The 16,554-nt window shown below is 39.7% G+C and overlaps 1 protein-coding gene and 1 pseudogene across 7 annotated transcripts in view; one reads left to right on the top strand and one right to left on the bottom strand.

Moving 5' to 3' along the window:
• Positions 1-16,554, top strand: part of FAM13A (family with sequence similarity 13 member A) — a 405,569-nt gene that overhangs the window by 68,832 nt on the left and 320,183 nt on the right. The window lies entirely within an intron of this gene.
• On the bottom strand, positions 1,354-2,100 carry LOC104660371 (annotated as a pseudogene).

The raw sequence follows: 16,554 nt of genomic DNA, 5'->3' as shown, positions 1-16,554 counted from the left end.
GTCATTAGTATTTTAGCCAATTTGAGCTGGAATTTCAATTACTTGCAGTCAGAAACACCTAATCAATACACTTCATCTTACAATGCGTTGCTATTCTGTGATTTGGGAAGGTTTTTCATGAAATGAACTGGGGCAGGATTTGAGAGCAGGAATGACATAGCTTTGCTTTGAGTCTTGGGTAGGCCACTTGCCGGGTTTTTGAACTTGGGCAAGATACTTAGCCTCTCTCACTTTCTTCACCTATCGAATAGGGATAATAGCAGCCTAAATTGGATTGTTGTGTACATAAAATCAAACAATAATGTGAAAATACATTGTAAGCTATGTAGCATCCTAAAAATTTTACCTTTGTGAAATGGCAGGCTACTTTGTGTCTTGCTTTATGGTAGTTTCCTTAATACTGTTACTATTGGTTCATTGTACTTTATTTTAAATAAAATGAAAGGAACTCTGTGATCTGAAGAGACTGTTTATATTATTGGATTTGGACCAAACTTTAACCAGAATTCAACATTTAGTTGTGCTTCTTTATACAATAAACCAATAATTGAAGTATTTGAGGAAGAAGAGGTTAATGAAAGGCAAACAAAGGCATTATATATTTTCTTCTATAAACTTGTAGTGCAAGTAGAATTTTCATCTATGTTATGCAGAATTCAGAAGTCAAACAAAAGCATGGTGTCTTATCTCTTCAGGCTGCTATAACAGATCGTAGCATGTGGTCAATTACTTAGTTATAGATTAGTGTTAAGAAGCTGTGAGAGGCCGGGCGCAGTGGCTCAAGCCTGTAATCCCAGCACTTTGGGAGGCCGAGACGGGCAGATCACGAGGTCAGGAGATCGAGACCATCCTGCCTAACACGGTGAAACCCCGTCTCTACTAAAAATACAAAAACTAGCCGGGCGAAGTGGTGGGCGCCTGTAGTCCCAGCTACTCGGGAGGCTGAGGCAGGAGAATGGCGTAAACCCGGGAGGCGGAGCTTGCAGTGAGCTGAGATCTGGCCACTGCACTCCAGTTCAGGCAACAGAGCGAGACTCCGCCTCAAAAAAAAAAAAAAAAAAAAAAAAAAAAAAAGAAGCTGTGAGAGAGTATGGATAAAATCACTAGAATCTAGGAGATTTGTTTTAGGGTCAGTTGTTTTGAGTGAGCGTCAGCGTAAGTAAGCTTTAATGATAGTGGTAGGAAGCGCCGACCAGCATGAAGCAGCATAGAAAGTGAAAGAATGGGCTAATTGGGTAACAAAGACTGTTAAGACCAAGAGTTAGATTAATGTGATCTAATCTTTCTTTTTTCTTTTAAACAAGAATTCACTGTTTATTTGTGCAAAGCAAAAAGACATGCTGCTACTATAATTTAGCTACTGCTCTGTTTCGTGGCCAGCCTCTTGTCTTTCTCTTCCGCAATAGTTTTAAGTCGGATGCCCTTTCACCTAAGGAGAGAAATCCAAGGCTTATTGCCATTACCAGTGACAAAACTGTCAGAAACCCTTGTGGCAAAACTGTTGCCATTGTCATCCTTCACGTGCACCACATCAAAAGAACCAGGATGTCTTTCCCTGTTGGTGATCACACCAAGACGACTGAGGTTGGCTCCACCAATCACCATATACACATTGCCCATGTCGAATTTGATCAAGTTGATTATCTTGCCAGTCCCTAAATCAGTCTGCACGGTTTCATTCATCTTGGTGAGAGGATTTGGGTAGCGGATGGTTCAAGCATCATGAGTCACCAGGTGTGGGATTCCCTTCATCCCCACAGTGATCTTCCTCACTTTGCACAACTTTTACTTTGCCTCTTCCACTGTGATGTGGTGAATGGCAAAACGGCCCTTGGTGCCATAGACCAGGCGGAAATGTTTACCTGTCTTCTCAATGCTGATGACATCCATGAATCCAGCAGGGTATGTGCTATCCGCTCGAACCCTACCATCAATTTTAATGAAGCGTTGCATACATATCTCATCTCCAGTCAATGTGTACTTGAGTCTATTACTGAGGAAGACAATCAGGGGAAGACATTCCCTTAGCTTGTGGGGACCTGTCAATGGACAAGGTGCAGATACACCTGTTAGTTTGTCGAGCATCCAAATGTTTCTGAGCTGCAACAGGCTTCAAGTGCTTCTTGGGGCCCCGGGCAATGGCGAACCCTGTGACGGAAGAGAATCTCTTCTTTTCCGGTGCAACCATACTCTCAATGTGATCTAAATCTTAAAACTGAATTAGGAAAATTAAATTTTAGAGACAAGGAAGAAACTTTTGTCCAGTAGTTCCTGGAATGGAAACTATAAGCAAGCATACTTTAGCTGTTATCTGCAAATATGAATTTACAATGGTTTAAATAGTGATACTACAGTGAGTAATAGTATAATTAAGTTTACATAAATTGTATAATTAACATGTAAATAGGCAGACTGGAGATTTAAAAAAATCATTCAATGAATGGTTCATGGGAAAAAATTCCATGTTTTGTTTTACTCCAACTTTGAATTATTTCAGCTACCCCCTTTAAGAATGTTAACCTTGGAGGGGCTACCCTATCAGATATTAAAATAACAAATTAAAGCAATTTTGTAATGGCTAGTCACTTGGAGAAAAATAATTGGTTGATTTTCTTCCTTATGATTTAAACTACAGATGGATGAGAATGTAAATATGAAAGTGAAATCATAAGAATAATAGTATATATGTTAATTAAAGAAAAGTAATTTTGGATTGAGGAATGCCTTTCTAAAGAAAGCTGGTAAATATATCCTTACTAGTTGTATTAGTTTTTCTACCAATTCAGTACTTTAACCAATTTCAAAAGAACATCATGGTACTTCTTATTTATTTTTATGGTATCTTCCTTTTTCAAGTTAACTTAATATTTTGGCAAATCAGAAAGTGAAAATATTAGAGACTCTTAAAAATGAGATAATTAGAGAACATTACTATGGAATTATTAAATTTTTATTCCATTTCACTGTATAAAAATGTATACATTACTTAAAATAATATAATAGACTGGAGGTGGTGGCTCACGCCTGTAATCCCAGCACTTTGGGAGGCTGAGGTGGGAGGATCACGAGGTCAGGAGTTCGAGACCAGTCTGACCAACAATAGTGAATCCCCATTTCTACTAAAAATACAAAAAAAAATTATCCAGGTGTGGTGGCAGGTGCCTGTATTTCCAGCTACTTTGGAAGCTGAGGTGAGGAGAATCACTTGAACCTGGGAGGTGGAGGTTGCAGTGAGCCGAGATCACGCCACTGCACTCCAGTCTAGGCAACAGTACAAGACTCTGTCTCAAAACAAAACGAAATAATGATTCAATAGAACTCAGACAAATGTTCTATTCTATGAAAAATGTACAGAGTGGCAGTGAAAATGATACACTACAGAGAAACAGTTGTTGAAAGAGAATTTTGATATAAAGTTGCCAAATAATAAGAACTTAATTTGCTTTTGTGGTTATTCCAAAGATTTCTTTAATGTTTAGGAAGAAAGTTTTAGTTAAAATGTAAAGAAATGATGTCATAGATTTTTTTTTCCTGTGGTTTACGCTGTAAAGAAATCACGTATGTCTAGTTTTCCGCACATTTGACTTTTCTGAAACTATATATAAACAAATGAGTCTTCATTTGACACTGTAACGCTGTAATTCTCCTACAGCATTAAGGTCATTAACTGAATGTGTCTTTGTAATTTTTTTTTTTTTTTTTTTTGAGTTAGGGCCTTGCTTTTTCGCCCAGGCTGGAGTGCAATAGTGAGATCATAGCTCACTACAGCCTCAAATCACTGGGCTCAAGCAGTCCTCCCACCTCGGCTTCCCAAAGCACTGGAATTACAGGCATGAGCCACTGCACCCAGCCTGAGTCTTTGTAATTTTATAAAAATTCAAAACACTATTCTGTTTTTAACTTTACATTCCAGTAAATGTGTTGAGAAATGATGGCAAGAATAATCTTTCCAAGAATATTTTTTCAAATTTAATTTCATAGTGACCTCCCACAAGATGGTTCTTTTCTGTTTAAATCTTTTGTCTTGTTAAAACCACCAAAAATGATGAACAAAAGATGTAAAATAGTGACATTAATAGCTTTCCACCTTTTTCCAAATAACCAAAGGATTCTACATGTATAAATGTTTCTGTGTTTCAGGTTTTTTGTACATTAGTGTAGCAGTAGTAATCTCTTAAAAGTGACCCACTCCAAAAGTTATCTATTTCATCTAAAATTATTGAAAAGCAATAGTATGTTATTAGACTGAAGAATATGGAATCTTTCAAAAAATATTAATATCACTCCTGATTCGGGGGTGGAGCAAGATGGCCGAATAGGAACAGCTCCAGTCTCCAACTCCCAGCACGAGTGACACAGAGGACCGGTGATTTCTGCATTTTCAACTGAGGTACTGGGGTCATCTCACTAGGGAGTGCCGGACAATCGGTGCTGGTCAGCTGCTGCAGCCTGACCAGCGAGAGCTGAAGCAGGGCGAGGCATCGCCTCACCTGGAAAGCGCAAGGGGGAAGGGAATCCCTTTTCCTAGCCAGGGGAACTGAGACACACAACACCTGGAAAATCGGGTAACTCCCACCCCAATACTGCGCTTTAAGCAAACGGGCACACCAGAAGAATATATCCTTCACCTGGCCGGGAGGGTCCCACGCCCACGGAGCCTCCCTCATTGTTAACACAGCAGTCTGCGGTGATCTAACCGCGAGGCAGCAGCGAGGCTGGGGGAGGGGCGCCTGCCATTGCTGAGGCTTAAGTAGGTAAACAAAGCCGCTGGGAAGCTCGAACTGGGTGGAGCTCACAGCAGCTCAAAGAAACCTGCCTGTCTCTATAGACTACACCTCTGGGGGCAGGGCTCAGCTAAAAAAACAACAGGGGAAGCAGGAGAGGCCTGAGCAGACGCGAACGACACTATCTGACAGCTTTGAAGAGAGCAGTGGATCTCCCAACACGGAGGTTGAGATCTGAGAACGGACAGACTGCCTGCTCAAGTGGGTCCCTGAACCCTGAGTAGCCTCACTGGGAGACATCCCCCACTAGGGGCAGTCTGACACCCCACACCTCACAGGGTGGAGTACACCCCTGAGAGGAAGTTTCCAAAGTAAGAATCAGACAGGTACACTCGCTGTTCAGCAATATTCTATCTTCGGCAACCTCTGCTGCTGATACCCAGGCAAACAGGGTCTGGAGTGGACCTCAAGCAATCTCCAACAGACCTATAGCTGAGGGTCCTGACTATTAGAAGGAAAACTATCAAACAGGAAGGACACCTATACCAAAACCCCATCAGTACGTCACCATCATCAAAGACTAGAGACAGATAAAACCACAAGGATGGGGAAGAAGCAGGGCAGAAAAGCTGGAAATTCAAAAACTAAGAGCGCATCTCCCCCTGCAAAGGAGCGCAGCCCATCGCCAGCAACGGATCGAAGCTGGTCAGAGAATGACTTTGACGAGATGAGAGAAGAAGGCTTCAGTCCATCAAACTTATCAGAGCTAAAGGAGGAATTACGTAGCCAGCGCAAAGAAACTAAAAATCTTGAAAAAAGAGTGGAAGAATTGATAGCTAGAATAATTAATGCAGAGAAGCTCATAAACGAAATGACAGAGATGAAAACCATGACACGAGAAATACGTGACAAATACACAAGCTTCAGTAACCGACTCAATCAACAGGAAGAAAGAGTATCAGCGATTGAGGATCAAATGAATGAAATGAAGCGAGAAGAGAAACCAAAAGAAAAAAGAAGAAAAAGAAATGAACAAAGCCTACAAGAAGTATGGGATTATGTAAAAAGACCAAATCTACGTCTGATTGGGGTGCCTGAAAGTGAGGGGGAAAATGGAACCAAGTTGGAAAACACTCTTCAGGATATCATCCAGGAGGACTTCCCCAACCTAGTAGGGCAGGCCAACATTCAAATTCAGGAAATACAGAGAACGCCACAAAGATACTCCTCGAGAAGAGCAACTCCAAGACACATAATTGCCAGATTCACCAAAGTTGAAATGAAGGAAAAAATCTTAAGGGCAGCCAGAGAGAAAGGTCGGGTTACCCACAAAGGGAAGCCCATCAGACTAACAGCAGACCTCTCGGCAGAAACTCTACAAGCCAGAAGAGAGTGGGGGCCAATATTCAACGTTCTTAAAGAAAAGAAGTTTCAACCCAGAATTTCATATCCAGCCAAACTAAGTTTCATCAGTGAAGGAGAAATAAAATACTTTACAGATAAGCAAATGCTTAGAGATTTTGTCACCACCAGGCCTGCCTTACAAGAGACCCTGAAGGAAGCCCTAAACATGGAAAGGAACAACCGGTACCAGCCATTGCAAAAACATGCCAAAAGGTAAAGACCATCGAGGCTAGAAAGAAACTGCAACAACTAACGAGCAAAATAACCAGTTAATATCATAATGGCAGGATCAAGTTCACACATAACCATATTAACCTTAAATGTTAATGGACTAAATGCTCCAATTAAAAGACACAGACTGGCAAACTGCATAAAGAGTCAAGACCCATCAGTCTGCTGTATTCAGGAGACCCATCTCACATGCAGAGACATACATAGGCTCAAAATAAAGGGATGGAGGAAGATCTACCAAGCAAATGGAGAACAAAAAAAAGCAGGGGTTGCAATCCTAGTCTCTGATAAAACAGACTTTAAACCATCAAAGATCAAAAGAGACAAAGAAGGCCATTACATAATGGTAAAGGGATCAATTCAACAGGAAGAGCTAACTATCCTAAATATATATGCACCCAATACAGGAGCACCCAGATTCATAAAGCAAGTCCTTAGAGACTTACAAAGAGACTTAGACTCCCATACAATAATAATGGGAGACTTCAACACTCCACTGTCAACATTAGACAGATCAACGAGACAGAAAGTTAACAAGGATATCCAGGAATTGAACTCATCTCTGCACCAAACGGACCTAATAGACATCTCTAGAACTCTCCACCCCAAATCAACAGAATATACATTCTTCTCAGCACCACATCGCACTTATTCCAAAATTGACCACATAATTGGAAGTAAAGCACTCCTTAGCAAATGTAAAAGAACAGAAATTATAACAAACTGTCTCTCAGACCACAGTGCAATCAAACTAGAACTCAGGACGAAGAAACACACTCAAAACCGCTCAACTACATGGAAACTGAACAACCTGCTCCTGAATGACTACTGGGTACATAACGAAATGAAGGCAGAAATAAAGATGTTCTTTGAAACCAATGAGAACAAAGATACAACATACCAGAATCTCTGGGACACATTTAAAGCAGTGTGTAGAGGGAAATTTATAGCACTAAATGCCCACAAGAGAAAGCAGGAAAGATCTAAAATTGACACTCTAACATCACAATTAAAAGAACTAGAGAGGCAAGAGCAAACACATTCAAAAGCTAGCAGAAGGCAAGAAATAACTAAGATCAGAGCCGAACTGAAGGAGATAGAGACACAAAAAACCCTCCAAAAAATCAATGAATCCAGGAGTTGGTTTTTTGAAAAGATCAACAAAATTGACAGACCACTAGCAAGACTAATAAAGAACAAAAGAGAGAGGAATCAAACAGATGCAATAAAAAATGATAAAGGGGATATCACCATTGACCCCACAGAAATACAAACTACCATCAGAGAATACTATAAACACCTCTACGCAAATCAACTAGAAAATCTAGAAGAAATGGATAATTTCCTGGACACTTACACTCTTCCAAGACTAAACCAGGAAGAAGTTGAATCCCTGAATAGACCAATAGCAGGCTCTGAAATTGAGGCAACAATTAATAGCCTACCCACCAAAAAAAGTCCAGGACCAGATGGATTCACAGCTGAATTCTACCAGAGGTACAAGGAGGAGCTGGTACCATTCCTTCTGAAACTATTCCAATCAATAGAAAAAGAGGGAATCCTCCCTAACTCATTTTATGAAGCCAACATCATCCTGATACCAAAGCCTGGCAGAGACACAACAAAAGAAGAGAATTTTAGACCAATATCCCTGATGAACATCGATGCAAAAATCCTCAATAAAATACTGGCAAACCGGATTCAGCAGCACATCAAAAAGCTTATCCACCATGATCAAGTGGGCTTCATCCCTGGGATGCAAGGCTGGTTCAACATTCGCAAATCAATAAACGTAATCCAGCATATAAACAGAACCAAAGACAAGAACCACATGATTATCTCAATAGATGCAGAAAAGGCTTTTGACAAAACTCAACAGCGCTTCATGCTAAAAACACTCAATAAATTCGGTATTGATGGAACGTACCTCAAAATAATAAGAGCTATTTATGACAAACCCACAGCTAATATCATACTGAATGGGCAAAAACTGGAAAAATTCCCTTTGAAAACTGGCACAAGACAGGGATGCCCTCTCTCACCACTCCTATTCAACATAGTGTTGGAAGTTCTGGCTAGGGCAATCAGGCAAGAGAAAGAAATCAAGGGTATTCAGTTAGGAAAAGAAGAAGTCAAATTGTCCCTGTTTGCAGATGACATGATTGTATATTTAGAAAACCCCATTGTCTCAGCCCAAAATCTCCTTACGCTGATAAGCAACTTCAGCAAAGTCTCAGGATACAAAATCAATGTGCAAAAATCACAAGCATTCTTATACACCAGTAACAGACAAACAGAGAGCCAAATCAGGAATGAACTTCCATTCACAATTGCTTCAAAGAGAATCAAATACCTAGGAATCCCACTTACAAGGGATGTAAAGGACCTCTTCAAGGAGAACTACAAACCACTGCTCAGTGATATCAAAGAGGACACAAACAAATGGAAGAACATACCATGCTCATGGATAGGAAGAATCAATATCGTGAAAATGGCCATACTGCCCAAGTTTATTTATAGATTCAATGCCATCCCCATCAAGCTACCAATGAGTTTCTTCACAGAATTGGAAAAAACTGCTTTAAAGTTCATCTGGAACCAAAAAAGAGCCCGCATTGCCAAGACAATCCTAAGTCAAAAGGACAAAGCTGGAGGCATCACGCTACCTGACTTCAAACTATACTACAAGGCTACAGTAACCAAAACAGCATGGTACTGGTACTAAAACAGAGATATAGACCAATGGAACAGAACAGAGTCCTCAGAAATAATACCACACATCTACAGCCATCTGATCTTTGACAAACCTGAGAGAAACAAGAAATGGGGAAAGGATTCCCTATTTAATAAATGGTGCTGGGAAAATTGGCTAGCCATAAGTAGAAAGCTGAAACTGGATCCTTTCCTTACTCCTTATATGAAGATTAATTCAAGATGGATTAGAGACTTAAATGTTAGACCTAATACCATAAAAACCCTAGAAGAAAACCTAGGTAGTACCATTCAGGACATAGGCATGGGTAAGGACTTCATGTCTAAAACACCAAAAGCAACGGCAGCAAAAGCCAAAATTGACAAATGGGATCTAATTAAACTAAAGAGTTTCTGCACAGCAAAAGAAACTACCATCAGAGTGAGCAGGCCACCTACAGAATGGGAGAAAATTTTTGCAATCTACTCATCTGACAAAGGGCTAATATCCAGAATCTACAAAGATTTCAAACAAATATACAAGAAAAAAACAACCCCATCAAAAAGTGGACAAAGGACATGAACAGACATTTCTCAAAAGAAGACATTCATACAGCCAACAGACACATGAAAAAATGCTCATCATCACTCGCCATCAGAGAAATGCAAATCAAAACCACAATGAGATACCATCTCACACCAGTTAGAATGGCAATCATTAAAAAATCAGGAAACAACAGGTGTTGGAGAGGATGTGGAGAAATAGGAACACTTTTACACTGTTGGTGGGATTGTAAACTAGTTCAACCATTATGGAAAACAGTATGGCAATTCCTCAAGGATCTAGAACTAGATGTACCATATGACCCAGCCATCCCACTACTGGGTATATACCCAAAGGATTATAAATTATTCTACTACAAAGACACATGCACACGTATGTTTATTGTGGCACTATTCACAATAGCAACGACTTGGAATCAACCCAAATGTCCATCTGTGACAGACTGGATTAAGAAAATGTGGCACATATACACCATGGAATACTATGCAGCCATAAAAAAGGATGAGTTTGCGTCCTTTGTAGGGACATGGATGCAGCTGGAAACCATCATTCTTAGCAAACTATCACAAGAAGAGAAAACCAAACACCGCATGTTCTCACTCATAGGTGGGAACTGAACAATGAGATCACTTGGACTCGGGAAGGGGAACATCACACACTGGGGCCTATCATGGGGAGGGGGGAGGGGAGAGGGATTGCATTGGCGAGTTATACTTGATATAAATGATGAATTGATGGGTGCTGACGAGTTGATGGGTGCAGCACACCAACATGGCACAAATATACATATGTAACAAACTTGCACATTATGCACATGTACCCTAGAACTTAAAGTATAATAATAAAAAAAAATTAATATCAATATATTATTTCTACTGACAGTAGTCTTATTTTGACAGTAAGTTACCAAGCACTTGTTGACTTTCTATTTTATTAACAGCTCTTTTGAGGTATAATTTACATACCATATGTATACTCATTAAAACTGTACAGTTTAATGACTTTTGGTAAATTGACCAACTTTGCAAGCATCACCAAAATCCAATTCTAGAACATTCTCACCATCCCTCCCCACCCCCACAGGACAACCACTAATTTGCTTTATGTCACTATACATTTGCCTTTTCAGGACATTTGATATAAATGGAACTCATATGTTCTCTTGTGATCAGCTTTTTTCACTTAGCGTAATGTTTTTGAGGTTCATCCATGTTGTAGCATGTATTAGCATATCATTTTTATTGTTGAATAATATTCTATTCATAATATATCACATTTTATTCATTCACTGATAGATACTTGGGTTGTTTCTGATTTTGATTATTATCAGTAATGCTGGTAGGAACATTAATGTACAAGTCAAGTCTTTGTGTGGATATGGATTTTCATTTCTTTTGGGTAGGTACCTAGGAGTTGAATTACTGGGTTGTGTGGTAATTTTGCATTTAACATTTTAAGAAACTGCCAACCTTTTCCAAAGTGGTTGTACCATTTTATATTCTCACCAGTAATGAATGAGGGTTCTAGTTTCTCTATATCCTTGCCAACATATAGTATTGTTAGTTTTTTTTCTTATAACCATTGTAGTGAGTTAGTAGTGCTATCTCAATTTCTTTATGACTAATGATATTGGGCATATTTTCATATACATATTAGCCATTGTATATCTTCTTTGGCTAAATGTGTTTTCATATCTTTTGCCTGTTTCTTAGTTGTGTCATTTTGGTTTTATTGAATTATAAAAGTTCTTTATGTTCTGGATACAAGTCCTTTATTAGATACATCATCCACTGGGTGTGGGTTTTTGTCCTCTCTTCCAAATCACTAAAGTCACTAGTTTCACTGCTGGTTCCCCCTGTGGTAACACTACTATGGCAGCGCAGCCTAGGGCATGGAGGGCTTGGGAACAGGCCTAGGCAAGAGTGCTGCAACCTCCCACTATTCTTAACTACACTTCATCTCCCATTCATGAATAAATGTTTCTCAGTTTAATTTTTATATCTTTGATCAAGTTCTAGAGCCCTGGAACTTTTTTTGTTTGGTCTCGTTTTATACATTTTTTTTTAGGAGAGTGATTTGCTTTAATGCGACCCCCAGAGCAAATGCCAGAGAAACGGCAAGTAGGCAAGGCAAAAAAACTTTATTTACAAGCCAATGTGAAGGACGGAGCGAGGTTCACCCGTCTCCGGCGGTGAAGGCCAACAAAGTCGCTCCCGCGTTCTCTGGCGAGGTTCCTAGGTCTGCACAGGAGCAGCGGCCAAGGAAGTTCGCACCGGCGCGCCTGCCGAGCGGCTTTTATGTCCTGGGCCCGGGAGTGGGGGGGCAGTGGGCGGGACATAGGCGGGTGGGGGGTGGGGCGGTAGGCGTGGCTAGGCGGGTTCCGGTTCTTCTCCGTCGGAGGTCGGGTTGCACCTGCGCAGTCGACCCATGTCTTTCCCCGGCAGGGGAAAGTTGACGGTGAAGAACCCGGAACTGCGCCATCTTGCCTCAGTTCGTCCAAACAGAGTATTTGCAGATCTCTTCACTCTACCATCATGGAGTTCAGCAATAGGTCTTGACTTGTGTTTATATAGAGAATTTAACTTTTTATAATAACCATGAATTTTCTTGTGATAGTAACACGTCTGGAGTATAAAATGAGAAACTACAGAAAACTTAAGAGGAGAAAGTAAGAATTATTCAAGATTTGACAACCTCCCCGAAAGAAAAACCACTTAATATATTTGTATATGTCTTTCTAAAGTTTTTCTGTGATCATGTAGACTTATAAAAACAGATTACGCTTGACATGAGTTTTATCGCCTTCTTCTCACTCCACCCCCGATAACAGTATGTTGCAAATATCTGGCAGACCCTTTGTATAAGGTAAGAGTCTTGCTCACTGTTGCTTGCCCTTCCCTTGTGTTCAGAGGCCTGGTTGGAGAGCGAATAACCTATGAAGAAGCTCTAACTTTGCTGGGCACTGCCAAATTGCCTTCCAGAAATTCGAGCCACTTTAGATCCCATCAATACTTCTTTCCAACATTCATTTCTCTTTTTTCTTTTTCTTGTTTTTACTTAAAAAAAATTTTTTTTTTTATTACTCTTTGGTTTTTACTCAACTCTTTGAGTTAGTTTTCTTTTCTTTTTGAGATAGGGCCTCACTTTGTCACCCAGACTGGAGTGCAGTGGTGTGAGCATGACTCACTGCAGCCTCAACTTCCCAGGCTCAAGTGATCCTCCCACCTCCCCTCCTGAGTACTTGGGATTATAGGCGCATGCTTCTACACTTGGCTAATTTTTGTATGTTTTGCAGAAAGGAGGTTTTGCTATATTGCCCAGGCTGGTCTTGCACTCCTAGGCTCAAGCAGTCTGCCTGCCTTGGCCTCCCAAATCACAGACATGAGCTACTGTGCCTGGCCACTCTTTGCTTTTTTAAAAATTTCCATGAGTAGAATGGATAACAAATAGTATCACATTATGATTTTTGCCCGTCTTCGATTATTAGGAATTTTACTACCTTCTGAGAAAATCTATTTCATCAATAGAAGTGACTGTTATTTCTTCTTTATATGTCTTAAAATGTGTCTCCGTGTAACTGCCATTTACTTTCTCCTACAGTCTGAACCATGTGGCAGCTCTTTTAAAACCAGAATATGTTCCAACCTCCAATCTTCTCTTTTGTGTATAATTGTTCCAGATTTTTCATTTCTTCTTCATATTACATGGTTGTATTTTTACTTTATTTTTAATTTTTTTGCTGGTCTTTTCATCAGACTTTCCCAGCCATTGAGTAATTGGTTAAAATTTGTTCTCTGGTAGTTTGGACAAGGAAGGTTCAGGTGTACAGTGTTCTTGTAGCCTTTGTCTGTTCAAATTGTAGCTTTTATAGTTGAAGGACAGCTTGGCTGATTATTAAATTTGTCTCATACTTTCTTTTTTTCTTTCTTTGTTTTTTGTTTTGAGATGGAGTTTCACTCTTGTCGCCCAGGCTGGAGTGCAATGGCGCGATCTCAGCTCACTGTAACCTCCGCCTCGTGGGTTCAAGCGATTCTCATGCCTCAGCCTCCCGAGTAGCTGGGATTACAGCATGTGTCACCATGCCTAGCTAATTTTTGTATTACTGATAGAGACGGGGTCTCTCCATGTTGGTCAGACTGGTCTCAAACTCCCAACCTCAGGTCATGATCCACCTGCTTTGGCCTCCCAAAGTGCTGGGATTACAGGCGTGAGCCACCGTGCCCGGCCTTGGCTCATACTTTCTTTCCATAAATATTTTGTAAGCCTTTCATGCTCTGCCAAGGTCAAATACTGCAATCTATAAATTTGAGGCTACTCTTATTTTTCTTTTATTACATGGTGACATGATTTTTGCTTGGCTGTGCAAAAGATTCTTTATTGTTAGTCTAATAATTTCCTTATAATATATCTTTGTACAGACTGTTCTGGGTTTGTGATGTGCCTTTCAATATGTAAACTCAAAGCACTTCTATTTAAACAAAGTTTTTGTGAATTATATCTTTAAATACTCTATTCCATTGTTTGATTTTCTTCATTGGGGATTTCTAAGAGTGGAAATGGGGCATAAAGTGGCATCAGTTAGCTGCTTTCTGTAACTCTCAAATCGTTCCGATTTCTAAAAATGTTTCATTATATCTGCTTTCCTCATTTCCTCTCTGCCCCTTACTGAGGTGAACAGTTTCTGTTCTTTGTGTTCTTATAATTTAGTCTTCACTTCTGAAATGTTTTTTTCTTTCCCTTTCCCCGTTTCCTGAGTTCCACCGGTCTCTACTTCACATTCTTCTATTATCTGATCACCTCAAAAACACTTTTGAAGTAAAAAAAAGAAAAAAGAGAAACGCATGTTGGAAAGAAGAATAGGTGGGATCTAAAGTGGCTCAAATTCTTTCCTGAATTTTTTATTTCTGATTTGTGTTCTTTCATCATTGTGATCAATTCTTTAACTTTTTTTTATTGTGATAAAATATACATAACATAAAATTTACTGTTTTAACTATTTTAGGTGTATAATTCTGTAGGATTAAGCATATTCACAGTGTTATGCATCACTACCACTATCCATTTCAAGAACTTTTTATCACCTCCAAAACAGACTTTATACCCATAAAACAATAACTTCCAATCCTCCTACCTCCCAGCCCCTGGTAGCCATTGTTCTTCCCTCTGTCTCTGTATGTTTGCCTAGCCTAGGTATCTCATATTAGTGTAACTAGACAATTTTTGTCCTTTTGTGTCTGGTTTATTCACTTTGCATAATGGTTTCAAGGTTCATCCATCTTGTAGCATGTGTCAGAAGTTCATTCCTTTTCAAGCCTGAATAATACTCCATTTTATGTATATTCTACCTTATATTTATCCATTCATCTGTTGTGAAACAATTTAGATTGTTTCTGCTTTTTGGCTGTTGTGAATAATGCTGCTGCGAACATTGTTGAACAAATGTCTGTTTGAGTCCCTGCTCTCAGAGTATATACCCAGAAGGGGAATCATTAGGTAATGTAGTAAATCTATGTTTAACTTCTTGAGGAACCATTTAGCTGTTTCCCACTTTGGCTATTCTACTTTGTATTTCACTGATGATGCACAGGGGTTACAACTTTTCCACCTCTTAACCAATACTTGTTATTTTCTTTCTTTCTTTTTTATAATAGCCATCCTAATTGGTGTGAAGTGATATCTCATTGTAGTTTTGATTTGCATTTCCCTAAAGGCTAGTGATGTTGAGCATCTTTTAATGTGCTTATTAGCCACATTATGTCTTATTTGGAAAAATGATTATCCAAGTCCTTTGTTCATTTTCGAACTGGGCTATTTTTTGTTGTTGAATTGTTGGAATTCTTTCCATATTTTGAATATGTATTCAGATATATGAATTGCAAATATTTCCCCCTATTCTATAGGATTCTATTCTATGTGTTGTGTCTTTTCACTCTATGATAAGTGTCTTTTTTTTTTTTAGATAGGGTCTCATTTTGTTGCTCAGGCTGGAGTACAGTGGTGAGATCATGGCTCACTGTAGCCTCAAGCTCCTGGGCTCAAGCAGTCCACCCACCTCGGCCTCCTGAGTAGCTGGGACTACAGGTGTGTGTCACCATGCCCAGCTTGCTTGCTTGCTTGGTTATTTATTTATTTATTGTATTTTGTAGAGACAGGGTCTTGCTATGTTGCCCAGATGTCTTGAACTTCTGGACTCAAGCAATCCTCCTGCCTCAGTCTCTCAAAGTGTTGGGATTACAGGCATAAGCCACTGCTCCTGGCCACGGTGTCTCTTGATGCACAAGCATTTTTAGTTTTGCAGTTCTATTTATCTTTTTGTTGTTGTTGTCTGTGCTTCTGTTGTCACATCCTTATTAAAATTTTGTTAGTTCTTTTTGTTAGGTTATAGTTTCCGTCTGCTTCTTGGCAGCATTTTTCTGATTGGTTCTTGCAGGAAGATAGTGATGCTTTTTTATACTTAAAAAATACTGTTTCTATGTAAATGCTGGCCATGATCCTTTTTTCTGATTCATATTTGAGTGAGATGAAGTTTTGCGAGTTAGTAGCAAGAGTTTCCTGTGGGGTATAGTGATAACAGGCCAAAGTAGCCTTTCAGGTTTCACAGCTCAGGAGATTCCCCCCGCTATTACTACAAAAATGACTGTTTTCTTAATACAGCCCCTCTGTTTGCCCATCTCTCCTTTGTCTCCCAGAAGCTGGCCTGGGTCAAGAGACCTCTGTTGCCTTCTCTTTGTAAACTTGCCTTCCAAGGTGATGCACTCACTCTTAGGTAGTGTATTTTTCTAATGCTTCCTGGTATCTGCCACCTTGGTGTGCCTGTAGGTGTCCTCTGTACCTTCTCCCTCCTCTTCTCTAATCAGCTGAGTCTTGTCAGCTCCTTTTGACAGTGTGCTCTCTCTTTCAGGTGGTAAATATTTGTAGGAGAGTTTGAACGCTTTCCAC

Source organism: Rhinopithecus roxellana, chromosome 2, assembly GCF_007565055.1.
Source record: "Rhinopithecus roxellana isolate Shanxi Qingling chromosome 2, ASM756505v1, whole genome shotgun sequence".
Classification (NCBI taxonomy): domain Eukaryota; kingdom Metazoa; phylum Chordata; class Mammalia; order Primates; family Cercopithecidae; genus Rhinopithecus; species Rhinopithecus roxellana.
Note: the sequence above shows the minus strand (reverse complement) of the source record. Positions and strands in the feature narration are given on the sequence as shown.